We start from the raw sequence: 24543 nt of genomic DNA, 5'->3' as shown, positions 1-24543 counted from the left end.
TTGCCCTTTTCCACCAGATAATTTATGTTTTCACTTCTATAACAAGAATCTATAACAAGAAAGAATCTTAATTTCTTCTTCCTCTCTCTTTTGTCTCTCCATGCTCTCTGTTTTCTCTGTAAATAGCTTGATCATCTTGAAAAACATTTGTTTGGATAAACCAATAAGTACTAAATAAAAGCAACAAGGGCAGTTTCTGTTTCCATAACACTAGTGACATCACAGAGAATAGCATGGAAATTCCAGCATACATTAGAGTATCCAGAAAAGAGTCCCCTTCACCAGCTCATATCTACCCATTAAGTAGATCTTATCCAAATATACAAGGCTAGTTGCCCTTTTAATGATCTTTGCCTGTGACACAAGGGAAAACTTTCTATCACTATCCCTTCTAACCCAGAGATATCACTGATCTATCATATTTTTTACCACCTTCATGCATGAAGAGTGAAGACCCAATTTTCAAACACAACCCACAAATGATCCTCCCCAACTTAGGTAGCACACGCAAAATGAGAAAGAAGAAAATAAACTGAGAATATTGCTCAGAATGCTTGTCAGTGATGCGATGATTCGACACAGTTATTCAATCTCAGGGGACATCTTCTGTAGCTAAATGACAAATTTCTCCAAATTCTTCATATATTCCTCCTGCTAAGTAATGTTGGAGGGTTGGGATGATGTCTTCCCAGTAGGCCAGGTACATAGATAAATACAGTTAAACAAAGACTTGTGGAAGTCAGGGTCCGTCATTGAATAAGGCAGCAATTAATGATGCCAACCTGCCCCATGTTGTTGATCCTTTATTCGTGAATATACCACTCTCTTACCTGTCATTGACTGTCCAGCTTAGAACACAGGGTTGACAACGTCTCGATTTTTCAGCAAAGTCATCAGGACAATAGGCAGAAAAGAATGTTGGCCTCATTTAACTGAAGGGCAAAAATATCCTCACCTGGACTGGAGGAGATGTGTAGGTGAGCTTGTCCCTCATCAAAGCCTATTCCATAGCTAGTCTATGATAATACACCTGAATAGAAAACTGTCAGCTAATCATATCTATCGACTCAGAAATCTAAAGGGTAATTGTCAGGGAATGATAGTCAGAGCAGTACAAGAGAATATATTTGCACCACAAAACAAGATAAGATTGATGAAGCTAAGAAGTAGTGCATGCTGCCAGGAACCAGATATAGATTTTTCCAGGCACACACAGCTAGAGCATGTCAAATAAAGAAGTGAATGCTAGTGGCAAAAAAGTTAACTGAAAATGGACCTTTTGTTGGTAGATTTGAGAAAGGTTTACAAGAGCTGATGGTGCATTCAACCCCTTAAGAACAACAATGCCAGTGAACCAGAGCGTTCTAGTACTAAAACAATAATGATAGGATGTTCCTGGCCAGATCTATGGCCCCAAATGCATATGTAGCAAAAGATGGCCTTGTTGGGCACCAATTGAAGGAGAAGCCCTTGGTCCTGTCTAGTTTTGACTGATAGTTCAAGGGAATGTCAAGGGACAGAAAGGGGGATTAGAGAAGAAGTTTAGGAGGACCAGTTAGGGATCTCATGGACAGAAAAATGGGAAAGGAAATAACCTTTGAAAGGTAAATAAAGAATTATCCAGCTAGGAGTTGGGGATTTAGCTCAGCGGTAGAGTGCTTGCCTAGGAAGCACAAGGTCCTGGGTTCGGTCCCCAGCTCCGAAAAAAAAAAAAGAAAGAAAGAAAAAGAAATATGCAGTTAAAAAATAATAAATTGTTAAAAATTAAAAGAAAAATGAAAGAAAAAAAATAAAAGAGAGCTTCCAGCTAACCACATCTATGGGCTCAGAAATCTAAAGATTCACTATCAGGAAATGATACTCAGAGTAATACTAGTCAAAAGATTGAGATGATGAAGTCTTAACTTGTAGCACTTCTCTCACATAGATATCAGTGTCAGACAACAACTGCACTTTAGGAATCCAAAGAATGGAGGAGTTTACTCTGAGCTGAGTACAAAATACTTGTCTTTCTCTTTTTCCTCAGGAGGTTTTTTTTTTTTTGTATTAAAAGAGTAAAAGTCATGAGCTGTCAGGAAACAAATGTGCCAAGATGAAAACCTGTCTTTTGGAATAAAGAAAGTAGTGATATAAACTCTCTGATTTCCAGGAACCATAACAAGCAAGGAAATCCAGATACTTCTGAGAGGCTCCAATCTCCTTATTCTGTATGTGGAAGGATCAGGTCTAAGCTATCTCTTTAGTGATTCCACTCCACCCCTACACAGGAATCGCTGAGCTTTCCCAAGGACCACATATTTCTTTGTTTTTCTATACCAAGACAGAAGCTCAGCTTCCTTCTCCCCATCTCTGATCTCTTCATCCTCTTTGTTCTCCCTCCCAAATGGCTGTTTACTCTGAATTAGAGGCCAATTACTGAACCCTAGAGGTACAGAAGGAATGCCTAAGAGGCAGATGCTGACATGACAACACTTGTGACATTACAAAAGAAGATAAAGTTCTCCAGATTACAAGAGATTTTTCAGGAAGGGCCTAATGGTGATGTCACTGAGAACTGCCATGGCCTACCTGCTGAACAGCTTTCTTTACATTGACCAGATTTGAGGGTGCCCTTTCCAGGAGTGTCTCCTTGACACAGTGGAAACTTTTATGTACTCCATCTCTCTAAAATTACAGACTTCTCTTTGCTTTATTAGTGGTTACATGCTCTGAATTAAACTGAAGGGCTTGGAATGGGGAGAAAGATCTTGTAACATGGAGTGGAGGAGATTCTTCGGGATACCAATTTATTCCCAGGTACACTCATGAAATACTGTTCAATATTGTAGGTTTTTATCTGTTTCCAAAGGCCAGTATTTTCCCTACAGACCTTCAATTGAATGAATATTGTATTTCACATTCTTATTGTGCATTCCTCCATATGGGACTTTATAAATATTGCTGAATGTGTACTCAAAAATTGCTTTCCAATTCCATTATCGGCAATGATTTTGGCAACAAATATGGCCCAGCTATAGAATAAGTATAACAATGTAAATATGGTGTACCTACTTGAAATGATAAACTCGCCAATCCTTATTTCATACCAAAATGACCAGACATCAGCAAACCAAAGGACAACATGGACTATGGAATTCACTGGTTCTCTAGTCCCTTTTGATGTCAATTCTGCATTATCTACCTTATTGTGTTCCAAGGAAGAGGCTTGAGGGTTTTGGATGTTGTACCATGATTCTTTCTTCAGGACAAATATAAGATACAGGAGGATGTGCAGGATGAGGAATGGCTTGAGGTCCAATGATACCTCAGCTTCGTTAGGTTAATAAGACCTGGAGAGACTCTATTTGGCACTGTCATTTATGGATTCTACTTTGTTGACCTTGGTTCCCAGAACCCTTGTTAAAATTCCATCTAAGCTCCTACCTATAGGATATATATATATATATATATATATATATATATATATATATATATATATTACATATAGATATAGATAGATATTTCAGCCACCACAACTAGATAAGATTGATGAATCTTAGATTTGCATGATTAGAAGAAACATAGAGATATTTCCTGAGAGACACAGCTAGAGCATGTCAAATACAGAAGTGAATGCTAGTGGCAAACCAGTGAACTGAAAAGGGACCTTTTTTGGTAGATTTTGAGAAAGGATTACAAGAGTTTAAGGTGTTTTCAACAGCATAAGAACAACATTGCCAATGAACCAGGTCTTCCTGGTACTAGACCAATATTCAATGACTTTACATGGACAGACCAATTGCCGTAAATGAATATGTGGCAAAGGATGGCCTTGATGGGCACCAATGGAAGGAGAAGCCCTTGATCCAACCTAGGATTATCTTCTATTTCAAGGGATTGTCAAGCGGCAGAAAGTGTGGTTAAAGAAGTGATAGTGAACAGGTAGGGTATCATGGGAAGGAAAATGAAAAATAAAATAATCTTTTATATGTAAATATAGAAACATGCAGTTTAAAGAGCACTAAAATTTGCCAAAAATAAATAAAAGAAAGATATGAAAGTTAAGAAAACTGGGAACTAATCACACCTATTGAAAGTGGAAAGACAGAGATGATGAAGTCTAAACTAGAAGCACTTCTCTCTCCCAAATATCAGTGTCAGACACAAACTGCACTATAGGGATCTAAAGCATGAAGGAGTTTACTCTGACTAGGGATGCAATACTTGTCTTTCCCTTTTTCCTTAGGACCTTTTTCTTTTGGACAAAAGGAATAACAACCATGAGCTCTCAGGAAAACAACTGTGCCATTCCCAACACTTGGCATTTGGAGTAAAGAAATGAATGATATAAACTATCTGACTTCCAGGTACCATAAGATCATGGAAGTCCAGACACTTCTGAGAGGCTCCCAGCTCCTGATTCCCATATGGGGAAGGTTAAGAGCAAGGCGATCTCTTAAGTTACTCCACTCAACACATATGAAGTACTCACTTAGCATTCCCAAGGACCACATATTTCTCTCTTATATTTTATACCAAGGCAGAAGGCCAGGTTCCTTCTCCCCATCCTTGGTGGGCACTATGGGAGTAGAAGCCTTTTTTCCTACCAAGGTTTGTCTCCAAGTTCAAGGGAAAGCCAATTGGCAGAAAAGGGTGTTTGAGAAGAAGGGGAAGGAAAGGGGTTTGGACTTATGGGTAGGAAACTGGGAAAGGAAATAATATTTTAAATTTAAATATAGAAACATCCAGTTTATAAACAATAAAATTTGCTAAAGAATAAAAAAAAAGAAAGATATAAAATGAAACTGACAACTAATCACATCTATTGACTTGGAAATCTGAAGTAGTATTCACAGTAAAACTAGTGGAAAGACTGACATGATGAAGCCTCAACCAGAAGCACTTCTCTCCCCCAGATATCAGTGTCAGACACAAACTGCACTATAGGTATACAAAGCATGGTGGAGTTGACTCTGACCTGAGGACACAATATTTGTCCATTCTATCTTCCTTAGGACACTTTCTTTTTGACAAAGAGAATAAAGGCGATGAGCTCTCAGAAAAACAACTGTGCCCTTCCCAACACTTGGCTTTTGAAATAAAGAAGTAAATGATATAAATTCTCTGACTTCCAAGAAGCATAACAGCAGGGAAGTCCAGATGTTTTTGGGAGGCTCCCAGCTTCTGTTATCCTTATGTGGAAGGCTCAGATCAAGGCTATCTCTTCAGCATTTCCACTCAATCTGTACCAACGACTCACTGGACTTTCCCAAGGACCATGTATTTCCCAAGGACCCCCCTCCTGGCCTGTGCCCGCGCTGCAAGAAGGGCAGGCATTGGAAAAGTGAGTGTAGATCAAAGTATGACAAGGATGGAAATTTGATTACAGATAAAAAGGAGGAAGAAACAAAAAACTAGATGAGGGGCAGCCTCTCAGCCCCGTACAAAGAGAGGAAAATAAAGGTCAAACCTCGGAGTTAAACCCCGAGGCCATTCCATTCACTATTCATGACCTTCGAGAGCTACACCCAGAATGTAGGATGGCCACACGCTGTCACGCTAATTATGATTTTATTTGTGTGACTCCTTTACCTTATAATGCTACAGAAAAATGGGAAAGGACCAAAGCACATTTGCTAGGCATATGGGATGATGATAACATTTCTTATAATATTCAGGAATTGACGTCCTTAATCACAGAAATGAGTAAGCAACATGTAGATGCAGTGGACCTCTCTGGATTGGCAAGATCCTTTGCGGATAGAGTTAAATCATTAAATCCAATCGATTGGACACAATATTTTATTTTTATTGGAATTGGGATTTTACTACTTGTTGTTGTACTAATGATCTTCCCAATTGTATTCCGATGCTTTACAGATTCCATTGCCCAGGTTCAAGCAGATCTCAATTTGGTGCTTTTAAAAAATAAAAAAAGAGGAACTGCCGCGCCTGCAGCAGAGATAACCGAGCTCCGGGGCAGACATGACGCCTGAATGGGAGCCGGTTCGAGGGTTCGCACCACACGTGGTTAAGCCCCCTGCTTGCATGCAGCGGACTCCAAGAAGATGTGCACCTGGACTTGCCCCCTGCTGCAAACTTGTCTCTGGGATGATGGGCATCTGGGTCATGGGAAAGATCGTTGTCAGCACTTATTTCTTTATTTTTTTTTTGTTTGATTCTGAATATGATCTTGGCAAGACAGAGACTTCCTTTAATAATAGGACAGAAGGTCGTGATCTATTTTTGATCACTAATACCACAGGCTTTCCTGCTTCCTCTTTACAGCAGACAGAGCCTCTGATGACAGGGACTCCAAGGTTGCAGATTATGTCTTCTCTTATAGATAAGGAAATATAAGATTTAACAAAGAATTATACTTATAAGGATAGTGATGCTTCTTCTATTAGGTGTTGGTAGAACTGTTGAGAAATGATTCCTTGAGCTTTGGGTCGGCTATGAATATTTTACAGAGTATAGAAACAGGTGGTGGCAACCAGGTACTTACAGGGGACCATATGTGCATCGACCAACGGATGCTCCATTACCATATACTGGAGAATATGATTTGAATTTTGATAGGTGGGTTACTAAGGATGGATATAGGGTCAGGTATTTGTCACTGTCTTGGTCAGAAAGATTGGCAAGAGCCCGTCCTCCTTGGTGTGTGCTCTCAGAAGAAGAGAAATGGGAGGTAAGGTCACAGATCATCAGATACTTTAGACAGGGATCAGGCATGCAATATTATTGCCCCAAACCTTGGATGTATATCTCCAGGACTAACAAAGATGGGATCAAAGGGTTAACTAGAGCGATAGAACTAGATGCACAGACCTGATGGCGTAAGATATGCCAGACTTGCGGTCCCCTGAAACTTCCTCCTTGATGTGACAAACGGAAAACTAGACTAGGCTGGCTGACTGTGGATCTTCTGAAAAAAAAAAAAAAGCAAGCTATACCTTTTTGCAGAAAAATCAAATGTTCTTGGCCATGGTCCAAGATTGTTATGCAATGAAAATTGTGTATAAATGTCTGATGCTCTCTCAGTAAAGTTGCAACAGCTGACCACACTCTCTCTGTGTCTGTGTCTCTGTTCGTCATCCCGTCTCCGCTCCATGCGTGTCCTCAACAGGGGTCCCCCCGCGGATCCTTGGAACCTCCAAGATTGCCGACCGCGGCAGTATTTCTTCCTTTTTTTTTAATACCAAGAAAGAAGGCCAGCTTTCTGCTCCCCATCTCTGAAATCTTCATCCTCTTTGTTTTCACTCCCAAATGGCTGTTTACTTTGAATTAGAGTTCAAGTATTAAACACTAGAGGTACTGAAGGGATATCTGAGAGGGAGTTGTCATCACGACAACTCTTGTGACATTACGGAACCTAGGGGTTTCCAGGTCACAGTAGATGTTTGAGGGAGGGCCTAATGATTATGTCATTGAGATGTGCCATGGCCCACCTGTTAAACAGCTTTCTTTACATTGACCAGATTCAAAGGTGACCATTCCACGTATGTCTCCTCTGACACAGTGGAAACATTTACATACTCCATCTGTCTAAAGCTAGACACTTCTCTTTTCTTTGTTAGTGGGTACATGATCTGGACGGGGGTCAATGCACCATTTGTTGTGGCTCAAGTTGAGGCTATTGCTAGGTAAGTGATTAGGCTCTTGAAACCTCACAGAGTCATACTGATCAGATTTGATAGAGGTATATCGACTGAAAAATTTATTCAGGAGAATCAAGAAAAAGATAAACATTTGTCTTGAGAACGGTATAGAGTGTCCCTACTTGGATTCCTGGTCTCAGGGAGATTTAGCAGGTGACAAGGTGCTTCTCTTAAAACACCAGTATCAATCGGCCATTGGATCCTTGCACTTGTAGCTAAGATATGTGTAGTCACTTCAATTTTGTTTTCTGATTGGTTTTAAATGTATAAATATTCTCCACATGCCTTGGTTATGGACTATTGGCTTTAAGTTATTGGATATGGTTAAAAAATGTAACATTAGTAACAGAAAGTTGACATAAAACTGGTAAATTTGGATAGAGTCATTCTAGATGACATGTGGCATGAGCCAATCTAGGAAAACAGGTCTAAATTGGGATGGTATTTTTATGGAAATCTTATCCTAGAAATCAGGTTTCTAAAAGATTTTAAGGCAATGTCTCTTTGTTGTGGTATTGGAGATAGCACCATCATGTGTTCATATATAGGAATTGGCAGTCAAACCTTGTAGCATGAAGGATAGACTTGGTGTTTTGGAGACCGGATTTTGGGATGATGAGACTGATTTTGAGGAAGAGGCTGCTCAGTGTGAGACGGAAAGATATGATCCAGACTGGACACATGCTAGTGCACGTCGCAACAGGGCAGACAATTAGGCAAGAAAGCAGTTATACCAACAGCACCTCCGTGTAACCCTCAACATAAAAGCATGGTGAAGCCTACAAAAGCTACTTCCCTTTGTCCAGAGGTGTGGAAAGTGATTAATAAGACCCTTGAATATTACCCTTCTGCTGTTGCACAGCTTCCTGTGTTAGGCATTAAATCTTGTATTCAGCATTTTGTTTATTACACAATAAAATTATTATAGCATATACAACAGCTCAGATAGAAACATTGTGTGCCTTGATACATGATCGGGCCATATTATGCTGTAGTTTTGATGGAGAGTTTGACAATCATTATCCTAAGGATCCTTTGCTACAATTTTGCTTGAACATCCAGTGATTTTTCCAAAGGTAACTGCATCAGAGCCTTTGTCTGGAGCATTAGATATTTATACAGATGGCTATAAAACAGGTTTAGGTGCCTATATGGTTGATTCTCAAGAATCAGTATTAATTCAGTACAGTCCAGGCACCCCCAAATTAAAGAATGTAAAATTATATTGGAATTTTTTAAAAGATCTCTTGATTCTTTTAATTTAATTTCTTACTCTGTTTACATAGTTAATGCTGTGTGCTCACTTGAACTTGCAGGGTCAATTCGGTCGAGTATTACTGTATGTCAAATTCTACTAGAATTACAAAATTTGATTTGGGCCAGAAAAAATAACTTTTTCATATAACATATTCGAGCCCATACTAATTTGCCTGGTACCATGACCAGTAATAACACCGTAGTGGCTGCTAGAACTCGTAGAGAGTTTATTTTTCATGCTGCTCCGGTTGATCTTGCTAGAGAATTTCATCAAAAGTTTCATGTTCCTGCCTTTACGCTTCAACCAAAGTTTAACATCTCTAGGGCTACAACATATGATGTGGTGTTAGTTGCTTGAATTGTGTTCAATTTCACCACCCTCTTCATGTGGGTATTAACCCTCATTGTCTGATCCTTCTAAAACTTTGACAGATGGATGTCACACACATATCTCAATTTGGAAATTTAAAATATGCTCATTTTTCTATTGATACCTGTTCCGTTCTTATATATGCTACTCTGATGAGTGGTGAAAAGACTCGTAATGCCATTGGTCATTGCTTAGAGGCATGGGCGGCTTGGGGATAGCCTGATAGTCTCAAGACAGACAATGGACCTACCGACACTGCAAAGTCCTTTCAGGAATTTTGCCAGACAATGCAGGTCAGTCATACTACAGGATTACCATACAATCCCCAGGGTGAAGGAATTGTGGAAAAGAGTGATCGTACCTTAAAAGAGCTTATATAACAAAAAAAAAAAAAAAAAAGAAAGAGGGAATTGCCAGCTGCCGAACACCAAAGGAACAACTTTAGCACTTTTTACTCTAAATTTCTTAATTTTGGATGTGCATGGCTTCTCTGCTGCCGATCGCCATGCTGCTACTACACCTATAACTAATGCAGAAGTAAAGAGGAAAGATGTCTTAACTGACAAGTGGTGTGGCCCAGATCCCATGATTTCAAGATCTAGGGATGCTGTTTGTGTTTTTCTGCAGAATCAAGAAAATCCAATTTGAGTAGCTGAGTGCTTGACTTGAAAATTGCCTTCTGCTCTTCCTGAAGAGGAGACTATGAACCTTACTATTACGGGGAATGGTAATCCTGGGTGATTCACTCATCTTGTGACCTATTGCCCGATCCTGTCCAGTACCCATGCCAGTTCATAACAATTCAACTGTTTTGTCAACCATTTTCTCTACCTTCTGTTTGTATGGTGTTCCCCGTAAGTGTCAAATGGAGATATGCCCCAATGGTATGTTGCCACTAACTTTTCTCTGTCTCATACCTTATGTTTTACTATTAAGAACTCTTCCCTTACCTGCCTTTGGTTGCATAGAGCCACATTTCAATATTCAATATAATATAAGCTCTAATGTGAGCAAGGTACCCATTTGGCATCTGGCCTCCTATCAGCCAATCAATGGATAGATTTAGTTCAAGAACAAATTGAAACACTGTATCATGTGACACAGCTGTCCTGCGTTCCCTCCCTTAGAGGTTCATGCATTACTCCTTTGCAAGCTAACTTTTCTCAGCATTCTCAACAGAGCAAAGGAATCTCGAATTATCTGAAAGGGAACTGGTCCATGAAAGCAGATCAACTATCAAGACAATCGCAGATATAGATTGCTGTTCTCAACAGCATTAGGTTGGACCCCAACAAAGTTGAAGATTTTACCTAATGGATTAACAATGCTTTCTCCCTTTTTTAAGGAGTGGGCTGGCATGTTTGCCTGGGGTGCTATTTTCCTCCTTGGATGCGGAGTATGTCTCCGGCTTATTGGCCATTTAAAAAGACAACATGCCAGACACAAAGCGGTTGTTTACCAGGCTATGATCGTCCTTGATAATGGTGCTTCTCCCAACATATGGCTGGACTCTTTAAAAAATTAAGAGTTCGCCCTAGATCATTTTTGTCACAGTCATGTGGAGTCAATGTATCCAGAGATGGGCAACTTTCCTCGAGCTCGGTCCAACCTAAGACATGAGGCCCTGTGGTAGGTGAACCCAACGATGGGTAAGACTGAGTCATCATCAGGAATGATCTAAGACACGAGCAATGAAAAGAATGATGTGACACCCAGAACTAGACCAGTCATTTTATTAAACAAAAGAGGGGGAGAAGTTGGGAGCAGCATGGTAAAACAAAGATGGTGCCGACATCCAGGCCCATGTAGTAGTAAATGACTTATCGACGATGCACAGGCTTGTCCACTTGCCAGGGCGGCCTTAGGGTAATGAGGTGATCCACAGCCCGCCTGTAGTGAACAACGGTATTGCGTAATGCGCATGCGCAGAATTTGCACCTGGCATCATTTGGATGGGGCAGTAATGTGCTAATGAGGGATTCATGCTCTGTCCACCCATGAAGGACAAGTAGCAGGGGTGATAGGGGGGTGATTCGTGCTCCACCAATCCCTGAAGGACAATTAGGATAGCCACAACATGTTGTGTGTATATGGGGAGCACCTTTGCCACTCCAGGTCCCCTTATCAGCAAAGAGGTGGTCACGCAATAAAGACTGTTAAGAAGAATCCCACCGTGTTGCATATTCCTTGCTGGCCGAGGTGAAGGTGACACTTCAGAATAAAAGTCATAGAAATATCAGGAATTGAAGGCCCATTTCTAAACATATTGAAAGAAATATACAGTGAACCTCTAGATAACATCAAACTAAATGGAGAGGAGCTCGAAGCAATCTCACTAAAATCAGGGTGTAGACGAGGCTGCACAGCTTTCTCCCTACTTATTCAAAATAGGACTCCTTGTCATAGTCAGAGAAACCAGACATCAAAAAGGAGGTCAAATGGATACAAATTGGAAGGTAAGAAATCAAAATATCACCATTTGCAGACGATATGATAGTATATAGTTAAGTGACCTCAAAAGTTCCACTAGAGAACTACTTAGCCTGATAAATAACTTCAGCAAAGTGTCAGGGTATAAAATTTACTCAAACATACCATTAGCCTTCCTCTCCTCAATGGATAAACAGGCTGAGAAAGAAAATAATGAATCGACACACTTCACAATAGTACCAAATAATATAAAATATTTTGTTGTAAGTTTAAACATGCAAGTGAATGATCTGTATGACAAGAAGTTCAAGTATCTGAAGAAAGAAATTGAGGATGATCTCAGAAGATAGGAAGAGATTCCATGCTCATGGAATGACAGGATTAATATAGTAAAGATGATTATTTTGCCAAAAGCAATGTACACATTCAATGCAATCTACACCAAAATTCCTACTCGCTTCTTTAACAGAGATAGAAAGAGCAATTTGCAAATTCATTTGGAATAAGAAAAAGCCAGGATAGCTAAAACTATCCTCAACTATAAAATAAGTTCTTTGGGGAAGTATATGCCCTGAACTCAAGCAGTATTACAGAGCAATAGTGATAAAAACTGCATGGTATTGGTACAGAGGTAGATGGATAGATCAGTGGAATAAAATTGAAGACCCAGAAATGAACCCACACACCTATCATTTGATATTTGGCAAAGGAGATAAAAATAGTACTGATTCAACTGGAAGTCGGCATGTAGATGAATGCAAATTATACCATTTTTATGACCATGTACAAAGCTTAAGTACAAGTGAATCACGAAACTACACATCAAACCAGAAAAACTGAAATGGATAGAAGAAAAGGAGTCTTGAACACATGGGCTCTGGAGAAAATTTCCTGAAAAAAACACCAATGACTCATTCTCTAAGATCAAAAATTGACAAATAGGACCTCATAAAACAGCAAAGCTTCTGTAACGCAAAAGACACCATAATTTGGAAAAACTGTAACAAACAGATTGGGAAAATATTTTTACCAATCCTATATCTGATAGTGGGTAATATCCAAAATATACAAAGAACTTAAGAAATTAGACTCTAGAAAGCAAAAATACCCAATTAAAAATGGGGTACACTAAATTAAAAACATTCTCAGCTGAAGGTTATCAAATGTGCAAAAAACAAGAAAATAAATGTTCAACATCCTTAGTCATCAACGAAATTCAAATCACAACAAATCTGAGATTCCACCTCACATCAGTCAGAAAAGCTAAGATATAAATCTCAGGTGACAGCAAATGCTGGCGAGGATGTGGAGAAAGAGGACACACCTCCATTGTTGGTGGGATTGCAGACTTGAACATCCCTTCTGAAAATCAATCTGAAGGTCCCTCAGAATATTGGACATTCCATGACCTGAGGACCCAGCTATACCTCTCTTGGGCGTATACCCAAAAGATGGTCCAACATACAACAGCTAAATATATTCAACTATGTTCCTAGCAGCCTTCTTTATATTAGCCAGAAGCTGGAAGAACACAGATGCCCTTCAGCAGAGGAATAAATACAGAAATGTGGTACATCTACACTATAGAATATTACTCAGCTATCAAAAACAATGACTTCATGAAATTCAAAGGCAAATGGAATGAACTAGAAAATATCATCCTGAGTGAGGTTACTCAATCACAGAAAAACACACTTGGTATACATTCATTGAAAAGTAGATATTATCGAAAAAGCTTGAATTACCCATCATGCATTACACAGACCACATGAAACTCAAGAAGGATTACCAAAATGCAGATGTTTCACTCTTTCTTTAAAAGGAGAAACAAAATACCCATAAAAGGGGATAAGGAGGCAAAGTTTATAACAGAGACTGAAGGAACTGCTGTTCAGAGCCTGGACCACATGTAGTCCATACATATACAGACACCAAAATTAGATAAGATGGATGAAGCTAAGAAGTGCAGGCTGACAATAACTGGATGTTGATCTGTCCTGAGAGACATAGACAGAATATGTCAAATACAGAGGCAAAGGCCATCAGGAAAGCATTGAATCAAGAATCAGACCTCTGTTTGAGGAATTAGAGAAAGGAATGAAAGAGCTGAAGGGATTTTCAACCCCATAATAATAACAATGGCAACCAACCAGAGCTTCTAGGGATGAAACCACAACAGAAAGACTATACATGGACTGACCCATGGTTCCAACTGCATGTAGCAAAAGATGGCCTTGCTGAGAAACAATGGAATGAGAAAATCTTGTTTCTGCCAAGGTAGGACGCCCTGTGTAAGGGAATGTGGGGAGGTGAGGGGAGGCCGTGAGTGGAGATGTGAACTCCCTTATAGAAGGTTAGGGGGAAAGGTTAAGGGGCTTATGGACTGGAAACCTGGAACTGGAAATGTAAACAGGAAATATCCAACAAGCAGAGAGAGAGATAGAGAGGGATAGAGATAGAGAGGGATAGAGATAGAGATAGAGAGAGAGAGAGAGAGAGAGAGAGAGAGGAAGAAGAAGGAGGAGGAGGAGGACCAGGAGGAGGAGGAGGAGGAGCAGGAGGAGGAGGACCAGGAGGAGGAGGAGGAGGAGCAGGAGGAGGAGGAGGACCAGGAGGAGGAGGAGGAGCAGGAGGAGGAGGAGCAGGAGGAGGAGGAGCAGGAGGAGGAGGAGCAGGAGGAGGAGGAGGAGAAGGAGGAGGAGGAGCAGGAGGAGGAGGAGCAGGAGGAGGAGGAGCAGGAGGAGGAGGAGGAGAAGGAGGAGGAGGAGGAGGAGGAGGAGGAGGAGGAGGAGAAGAAGAAGAAGAAGAAGAAGAAGAAGAAGAAGAAGAAGAAGAAGAAGAAGAAGAAGAAGAAGAAGAAGAAGAAGAAGAAGAAGTAGTAGTCGAGGAAGAAGAAGGATTTGAAACAAAAAGAAAACTAAACTTCCATTCTTCCCCATTCCCTCTCTTCCTCAGCTGTTGTTTAGGCAGTCGTGTTAGTGAGATGTTATAAGTGTAATTTCTTGTAATACTTTGAGAAACCATCTCATAGTAAACTTTAGTCTTTTACAATCTTCTCACACCCTCTTCTGTAATGTTCCTCAGCCTTGAATCAAGTGACATTTTGTAGATAGAACCATTGAGGCTGGACTTGAAATTTCTATCCTTAATTTTGAATAATTGGGAATTTTTCTGTGATCTTTTCTCCAGAGACTGTAATTAATTCTGTATATAAGGACCCAGGCTTTTATTATTGTTAGATAAGATACTGGCTTAAGTAAGTAAGGCGGTGTACATTCTCCCTCATAACCACGCTTCAATAGCCTTATATATGTGGCTAAATTACCAGTACCATCCATGTTCATTGAACAAAACTTAAGCAATATTAGAGAGCTGTTGGCTATCACCAAGCTATATGCCACTGCACTGTCCTCATGGTTATCCTGCCATGTTGATCATTGTGTTTTACAGGCATGACGTGAACAATCACTTGAAACTGACAAGACTGATGATTGTAATTACATGTTATACCAGAAATATGACCTGTGCCTGGCACATCTTCCTATATAAGAATATTGATTTTCTGATAGGCAGGAGAATGGTAAATTAAATTTCGCTTTAACATATCAAAAGGAAATTAAATTTTTTCCTACTGTAGTACGTTAAATTAATAGAAGCAAAATAAAATCTGTAAACTGGATTTTGGGGAAATATCATTTAACAATGTAATCCTAACTCCTCTTAAATGATTAAAAGTCACATGTAGTTGGTAGCTGTCACACAGTATAAAATTGTCGTCAGGATTGGGACAATGAAATATTCTCTATTTTATGCAAATGAATAGTAATAATGAACAAAATTATGTACTAAGCTTCATGCTGTAGGTAACTAATTACATATATTCAATTTTATATAAGATAATTTCATATTAGCTAGGTGTCAAGTTCATGATAATTATGATTAAATTATTAATTAAATATTAAAATAAGCATACCAGATTTAACAACTGGACATGGAAAATAAAATATATTAGAATAATCAAAAATATTTCTTAAAAGCAAAATGATGAAAACATTGTATATATAAAAGCAGCCTGGAGCTATATGTCACCTTAATGTTTTATATTGAGTTCCAGTGAGGTGGCTGAGCAGATACAATTTTATGCTATGAAAAACCAAGAACCTAAATTTGATAACTACACATATAGGTTTGGAAGACTTCCATATGCACTATATGACACGAACCCATGAAAGCTTACACAGACTATTAATAATGAGACTAATGAGAACAATAATAAGAAGAAAAAGAAAAACACAAAACTTTAGGAACATTTTAAAGAAATAATTGTATTGGCCTAAAAATGGGAAATTCAAAACACTTTCTTAGTAGATTAACTATTCAAAGGAAAATAAAATGCTTTTCCTTCATTCTATATGAAAGCAAAAACACATGAGATGGATTGTGTAAAAAAAGAGAGAACTGCAAACTGAAAAAATTAATATAGTCATTGGAGAGTAAAGAAACAGACACTAACCCAAGTTTCTATAAGTAAACATTTGGAGGATTTATTGCTTAATATTAACATATTTAATCCAACACATCTTACTATGATAAAGGAAAGAAAGCTGGAAAAATTAATGCCTGAATGTAGTCTCAGAACGTAGAATGTGGCAAGATGTCTCAAGTTCAAAGATACCCTGAAATACATGAGAAAATTATAAATAGGTTAATTTTATTATTGAATTAGTATTGTAGTATTAGCTTAGTGGATAAGAGCACCTACTTCTCTTTAGAGCAACCACGTTCAGTTTCCAACAACTATGAAGCCACTTGCTACCAGCTGTAAAAGCAGCTTCAGGGGATCTGACATTTTCTGGTTTCCCCAGGTGCCTGTGTCCATGTGCACAAATCTATACTTAGACGTTCACACATAACAGATCATTAAAATAAAAAGATTCATGAATGTATTTTCTGCACATATTATGAATACTAAGCATTCTACATATACAAACACAATTGATGCAAGTAATAAAAATGGAGAAAATTCGCAAATAGCCTAAAGAGTAAATTAAGAATTAATGCTTGCACAGTTCAGTAAGCATAAACTGCAAAACTTCACAATTGAATTGCAATGTAGATGTTAAAAAGAAACGAGCATTTGAATTTATGACTAAAAATAATATAAAAATTATTTTATTTATTTACATTCCTGCCAGTATTCCCTCTCCAGGTCCCCTCCCACAGTTCCTCATCCCATTCCACTGGTCACTAATCAACCTAATCCCACTATAAAAACAAATTCAAAGAAAAAAAACCAAGCAATCATATCATTAAATGCCCAGAAAGAATTTTTCTTATCTTACCCCTTCATGTTAAAAGTCTTGGAAATAGAAGAAATACAAGGACCATACTGAAGCACAGTAAAAGCAATATACAGAAAATCATTTAGCTAACCTCAAACTAAATGGAGAGAAACTTAGTGCAATCCCACTAAAATCGGGAACTAGTCAAAGATACCCCCCTCCATACCTTTTCAATATAGTATTCAAAATCCTAGACAGAGAAATTAGAAAACAAATGTAGATAAAGACATACATATTGCAAATGAAGTATTCAAAATGTCACTATATGCAGATGATGTGGTCTTATATTTAAGTGACCCCACAAATTCCAAAAGTGACCTTCTAAGCCTGATAAACAACTTTAGCAGATTGGCAGAGTATAAAATTGATTCAAACAAATCGGTAGCTTTCCTCTACACAAAACAGAAATAGGATGAGAAAGAAATTACAGAAGTGACAACCTTGACAATAGTCGAAATGCATATAAAATACCTCAGTGTGACGCTAACCAAGCAAGTGAAACATACCCATGACAAGAACACATGTCTCTGAAGAAATAAATTGAAGATCTCAGAAATTAGAAAGATCTCCCATGTTCGTGTATTGGAAGGATTAATATTGTATAAATGGCCATTTTGCAAAAGCAACCTACAGATTCAATGCAATCCCCATCAAAATTCCAACTCAGTTCTTCAAAGACATAGAAATGGCAGTTTGCAAATTTATATGGAATACAAGAAATCCCAGGATAGAGAAAAATATTCTGAAAAATAATAGCATTCTGGGGTTATCACCATCCCTGAGCTCAAGTTATATTACAGAGCAGTGGTGATGAAAAATTGTATTGTATTGGTATTGCGACAGGCAGGTAGAACAATGGAATAGAATTGAAGACGCAGAAATGAACCCACACAGCTATGGCCACTAGAAAATTGACAAAGGATCTTAAACCATCCAGTGGAAAAAAAGATAGCATTTTTTTTAAAAAATGTGCTGTTTCAACTGAAGGGCCGAATGTAGAAGAATGCCAATCAATCCATTCTTATCTCCTTGTACAAAGCTCAAGTAAAAGAGGATTAAAGACTGACACATAAAACCAGATAAACTGAAACTAACTGATGTAAAAGCAGGGAAAAGCCTTAAACACATTGGGACTGGGGAAAATTTCCTGAATAGAACACCAAAGGCTTTTGTTCTAAGATCAAAAATTGAAAAACGGAACTTCATAAAATTTCAAAGTTTCTGTAAGGCAAAGGACACTGTCATTACCTCCATACAGCAACTAAGAGATTGGGAAAAAATCTTTACCAATCCTATATCCAATGGAGCGCTAATATCCAATATATACAAAATACTCAACAATCTATCCTCCAGAGAATCAAATAACACTATTTAATAGTTGGCTACAGTTCTAAAAAAAATTCTCAACTGATGAATATTGAATGGCTTAGAAGCATCTAAAGAAATATTCAACATCCTTACTCGTTGGGGAAAAGCAAATCAAAACATTCCTGAGATTCTACCTCAAACCAGTCAGAATGGCTAAGATAAAAATGTAGGTGACAAAAGACTCTGGCAAAAGCGTGGAGAGAAAGGAACACTCTGTCACTGTTGAAATTGCAAGCTCTTAAAACCACTCTGGAAAACAGGCTGAGGTTCCTCAGAAATTGAACATAGTATCCTTTCCTTTCCACTACCTCTGATGGGTGGTGGACTGGAGGAAGGTTAAAGGGTTTCAGAACTCTTCCTAAAGTAGGTCTTGAAAGATCTAAGCCTGCAGGAGAGAACCCCTCCTCCAATAAATGTTGATTGCTAAGGGAGAGGAGGGTCTTTATGGCCTCTCCCTTCTGTAATGAAGTGTCAAGGGGCCCAGTCTTGTGCCCATGACCATAGCCGCCATCAATTTAAGAGTTCAATGACTAGATCCAATCTAAAAGATATCCTTTTGCTGTCCACTTCCCCATCATCAGGTTCTTATATTCCTTCTACCCACTCTTTCATGATGTCCTCTGAGCTGTGGAGGAAAAGACTTAGCTGTCCTATTTCCATCTGAACAGTTCAACACCACTGATTCCCAGCACTTTGTCCAGCTGTGAGTCTCTGTCCATGGTAGTCAGGGGCTTCTCTGATGAGAGCTGAGAGCAATGCTGATTTATAGATACAATTATGGACGTTTGGAAGGAAGTTTGACAATGTATTTAGAATTAGGTTCTTTCATAGGGCCTATATCACCCTAACCATAGGTTCTTGACAAGGTTACAGAACCTGGTGGGTATTCCTTCGTGTGGAATATGCCTTGTATCCAATTGGAAAGCCACTGGTTACTCCCATGACTGCGATGCCACCCACACATTAAGGGCACATCTTGCCTGATATTTTAGATTGAATGGTTCACCCCCGAGTAAGGTTGTAGTTGATTTTCTCCCCTTGAAGCCTACATAGCACTTTCTTGAACCAGGAAGGCAAGCCATTATAGACGAGGTTTCACCTCAACTTCAGATTGACCCTTCTGTGACCTGTTACCAAAAGGATTCAGTATCCTCAGAAATAGGGTCTTACCATCAAGTTCTGGAGGGCTACGAAGAACAATGGCAAACAACCTGTAAAGTTGTGAGGGCTTTTGTAATATTGCTGGTCAGCAACTATCAGGAAAACATCTCACATCTGGCACTGTGATTTTTGTTTAATTTTGGTTTTTTGTTACTCTGTTAAATACACTCACCAAAGCCAGCTTGGGAAGGTCAAACTTTATTACATCTTTTCTGATCCAGCCCATCATCAAGGAAAACCAAGACAGGATTGTGAAACAGAAACTACAAAGACTGCTCAATTGCTTGCTTCTAAGCTCACATTCAAATACGTTTACAGATTCCAGACCCACCCGCATAGGGCGGTGCTGCCCACAGTAGAGCAGGCTCTCCAACATCAGTGAACAGTCAAGGAAAGGCCACTTAGACAGAGTCAAGGCCAATCTGATGGAGGAAGCTCCTCAACAGAGTTTCTTTCTTCCAAGAGTAGTCATCACAAGAAATCAATGAAAATAAAAAAATGAAAAGAAATCAATAACTTCAGGGGGATCATGGCTTATCCATGGAGGGTTCCTCCTTGTCATCTCAACAGTTGGTCTTGTAGATATATTCTGTAACCCAACGTTTTATAACTCCTCTCACAAACCCTGTTCTAACCTAAACACCTAAGGGGAGATGGAGTGGAAAGTAAGTTTTAAAAAAATAATTAGAGCAGAAAGAAATGCTTCATGGAAATAAAGCCAAAAAAGGAAGAATTTCTGCTTCCTAGATGCTTTCCTCGCATCATCTGTGCAAAGATAATGAAAACCGTTACGTTCCAGGTACAATAATTTCCAATGTTACAAATCATATAAATAATACTGCTTATCATTCATAAAACACATTGGCACTAATGTTTTGATGTGTTTTTCTAACTCACTCCTAGTATAGAACTGATGAACTGGAATTGTTCGTCTGCTCATTTATACATGAGGGAAGTGAGGTTTAAACATTGAGCCAATTTCCCAATACTCTAAGCTAATAAATGGCAGAGTAAGAGATCCACACTTTCTCTGGCTTCATGGCATGGCCTCGTGAGATATGCAAGTCAGGGTACCTTGTCAGGGAAATCCAAGAATCAGTATATGGGAGCTGAATGTTGTCTTGGATGCAAGACTGGGAGTAAGACACAAGTCAGCCGATCCACAGCTCAGGATTCCTGAAACAGAACACCAGAATATGTTAGAGAGCGAGGAGACTAAACTAAACATCTGGGAGTCCTCAGCAGATTGTACAGATCCAGGGCTGAGTGTTCATAAGTATATTGGTCCTTGTGGGGGTGGAAAGAAACACTTATTTAGATCCCCACCTCCTACTATGTGCTACTACCGTGGAGGCAATGCCTTAAGTCCAAGGTTTTTTGTTTTGTTCCTGTTTGTGTGTGTGTGTGTGTGTGTGTGTGTGTGTCTGTGTGTGTTTGTGTGTGTGCGTATGTGTGTGTGTATGTGTGTGTGTGTGTGTGCATTTGTGTATGTGTGTACATACATGTACGTGCTGTGTATAATGTAGGGAGTAATCCATTTTCTATTCTACCTTATTCATTGAAGCAGCATTTCTCAGTCAAACCCAGAGTTCACCAATATGACTAGTCTTGACAGCTATCTCGCTCTGGTTATCTGCACTATCTCTACCTCCCTGGACTGGGATTCTGTGTGGGCCACAAATCCTACCCTTCATTTACATGAGACCTCTGAGCCATCTCCTCAACTGCTAAGGTTCAAGTCCCGGTGTTGGACCCATCTCCTTTACTTTTGTTTTCTTATTCTTTTTTTTTTTTATTAATTTTTCCCCTCTTGGTCATAATATCAGAACCAGGTAAAGGTATAGCTGGCTCACTCAAACAATCACTCAAATCCCTCCACACAACTGTGTTCTAATAAGGAGGAGGACCCTGCTGACTCTCTGTCCTTTAAAGTCTTACCTTAACAGATGAGTTAAAGGATGGGATTATCTTAGTGGGTGATTGTGGATGCTGTTGTTGATGTTGAGGGAGTCTGGCAAGTGAGGGGCCACAGCTGAGTCACTTATAATAACAGAGACAAAGCTGAGTGTGGTAGTGCATACCTATATTCTCAATACTCACGAAGATCACAAGTTCAAATCCAGGCTGGGCTACATAGTAACTCCAAAGACAGCCTGGGGTACATCGGAAATCCAAAAACAGCCTGGGCTACAGAGTAAGTTCATGGCCAGCTTGGGGTACATAGTAAGTCTAAGGCCAACCCGGGCTACATAGAAAGTCCAATGTCAGCTTGGCCTACTTACATGACTCTCCTCCAAACAACAACAGGTTGTATTTTTTTTTCCTTTTTCGTTTCTGTCTCTCCTATTTCCTCTACACTGATACAAGTGCTGTAGTTTGGGGTGTCTAGGGGAGAACTTTCGTCATGTCTGATGGTCCAGGATTTCCCAAGCAGCATGGCAAACCAAACAGTGCAGAGAAAGAAGTCTGTTTCGATTTTTGCAGAAAAATATGACACAGCTACAGTGATGTCTGAAGAAATGGCTCTAAGATGAGACAATTCCTCGGGAGACTGGGCTTGGATCTTGTGCTTGTTTCATCGTGATAAAACAATGATGTTCTCAACCAGAGTCTGTGTTGGGAATACAATGCTGTGCTTCCATTTCAACACTGCACAATCTCCATATGGCAACCCTGGAAAACTTGTCTGATATTAAACAGAAAATAGGAGAGACAAATTGAGTATATACACTGTCTTTAAAAGAGTATAAACAATGAATAATTTTTTTTTTAAATTTTTTGTCTGTGGTAACAGGTTCAGTGTTCTGCATAAACACTATAACGCGACAATTTCTTTTTTTTTCCATTGCCAAACAGAATGGACCTTATATTTTTCTATCGAGACGAAAAAATACCATTCTTTGCTTTAAAAAAGAAAACTTTGTTTCATTGGCTTTTTTTTGTTAATTCCTTATTTCTATTGTTTTGGGGTTCATTTTAACAATTATTTTTTCATTGAATTAATTATTTTCTTATTTTCTGGTGTAGATATAAATTTAGGTTGCTGGGTTTTGTTTCTAATCTAAGAATTAGTGTTGTAAAGAAAGTTTCCTCTTAGAACCTTCACAGTTATGTCTCTCACATTTTCATAGTATGTTTCCTATCTTCTTTTTTTCTAACTGTTAAAGAGTTTCCTTATATCTTGATATATGTATTACTTGTGAATGTGTAATTTAATGTTTCTGGACTGGGATACTCCTGTTGTCTCTCATTGAAGACTTCTATTTTAGTTTTTTTGTATTAGCAGGACACATAACAAGGGGCTGGAGATGCAGCACAGTGGACAGAGTGCTCACTTGGCTCTCACACAGCTCTGGGCTCCACCTACAGTACCTCATCAGCCTGGTGTGGTTGTACATGCCAAGAGTCCCATTACCAGGAGGAGAACCAAGAGTTCAAAATCATCCTTGGGTGCATAGTGTGTTTGAGCCAGCCTGGGCTACAGGAAACCTATATAAACAAATATGTCCCACAAGACATCTTTTCTTAGGCATTTGCCACACTTTGTTCTGTGATTTCTGAATTTCTGAAAATTCCAGGGGTACTTGAAGGAAAAGAACATCCTGGTGCTACTAGGGACTGTCAGTCAGAGATATTGGCTGGTGAAGGCATCTCATACTAGCTGGTTTTCTGCCTGCTTCTGTTACTGATGGGCTGATCCGTGTCCACAGCTTTACTCATAATTGCCCTGCTTCCTTTTAGCTGTACCCATTCTTGCTTCAAGTTCAGGCTGTAATGGTGTAGTGACAGAAAGAATTGGGGTCTCTTTCAACCCACTGATTCGCTCAACAATAAGTTCTTTCTCTGTAGAAATAGTTTCTCTGTTGTCTACATTATAAGAAATAAATATAACACTCTTTTCTGTTTTATTTTGACACTGGGTTTCATTATGTAGGTACGGCTGGCCTGAAACTCACTGTATAAACCAGGTAGGCATTGAACTCAGAGAGATCAGCTTGTTTCTGAGTGCTGGGATTAAAGGGCCATGCCTGGCTCCTTCTTTTTTTAATTTTATTTTTAAGTTTATCTCTATGGTGTGTGTGTGTGTGTGTGTGTGTGTGTGTGTGTGTGTGTGTGTGTGTATGTGTGTGTGCGTTTTGACCAAAGAGTCCATCAGATCATCTGATCCCTGGTCCTTTGCAAAAGCAATCAGTGTTCCTAAGCAGTGAGCCATCTCCCCATGCCCTTCTGCCTGCTCTAAACACCACTTCATTGTTCATCTTGCCCAGACATGTCTTTAATTTCTACTCTTAGTGTTTGTTTTAATTCAGTGGGTTCCTATTCGATTTTATCTTGTTTCTTCTATTACCTCATCAAAATTATGGTTACCCTTTTGTTTTGGAAGTTTCTCATTGACAATGCTTGAATCCTAGCCTTAAAATCCTTGCTGACAATTCTGATAATGGTTTTCTCTTGGTGCACCACCAGGAAACTGGTTTTTTTCATCTGCTTTTCATTTAGGGGAATGGTCATGTTGTGACGTGATTTCCATTTTGACATCATTTGTCTAAGAAGTCAGCAGTCCTGACTCTGTGGGTGCAGTGGCTGTTTATCTGTCATAACCTTTCGGTGGTGTTTTGGTTTTTCTGGATTTGCCTGATTGAATAAAAGGGATTATACCTCCAGTCCGTACCTACAGGCATATCTTAGAGGGGTCAGGATGAGTGGTTCTCAACCTTCCTAATGTAACTGTTGCAGTTTATTGCAGTTTCCTCTCCAACTAGAATCAGCCAGTACAAAGAAAACGCAACTCAATTAGTATGAAAACGATCTAGATTCTAGATAGGGCAAATCTAGCCTACACTGTCATATTCCTAGCTCCCAAATCCCTCTTCCCTTGGACCTTTCATTTGCCTGGTCTCCAGCTTCTCCTTCTTCCATGACAACTCTCTCCTGGCTTCTTTCCTATATTTTCCCTGACTCCTCCCCCTCC

Source organism: Rattus norvegicus, chromosome Y, assembly GCF_021556685.1.
Source record: "Rattus norvegicus strain SHRSP/BbbUtx chromosome Y, alternate assembly SHRSP_T2T, whole genome shotgun sequence".
NCBI classification, from domain to species: domain Eukaryota; kingdom Metazoa; phylum Chordata; class Mammalia; order Rodentia; family Muridae; genus Rattus; species Rattus norvegicus.
This window is presented reverse-complemented; position numbering follows the sequence as displayed.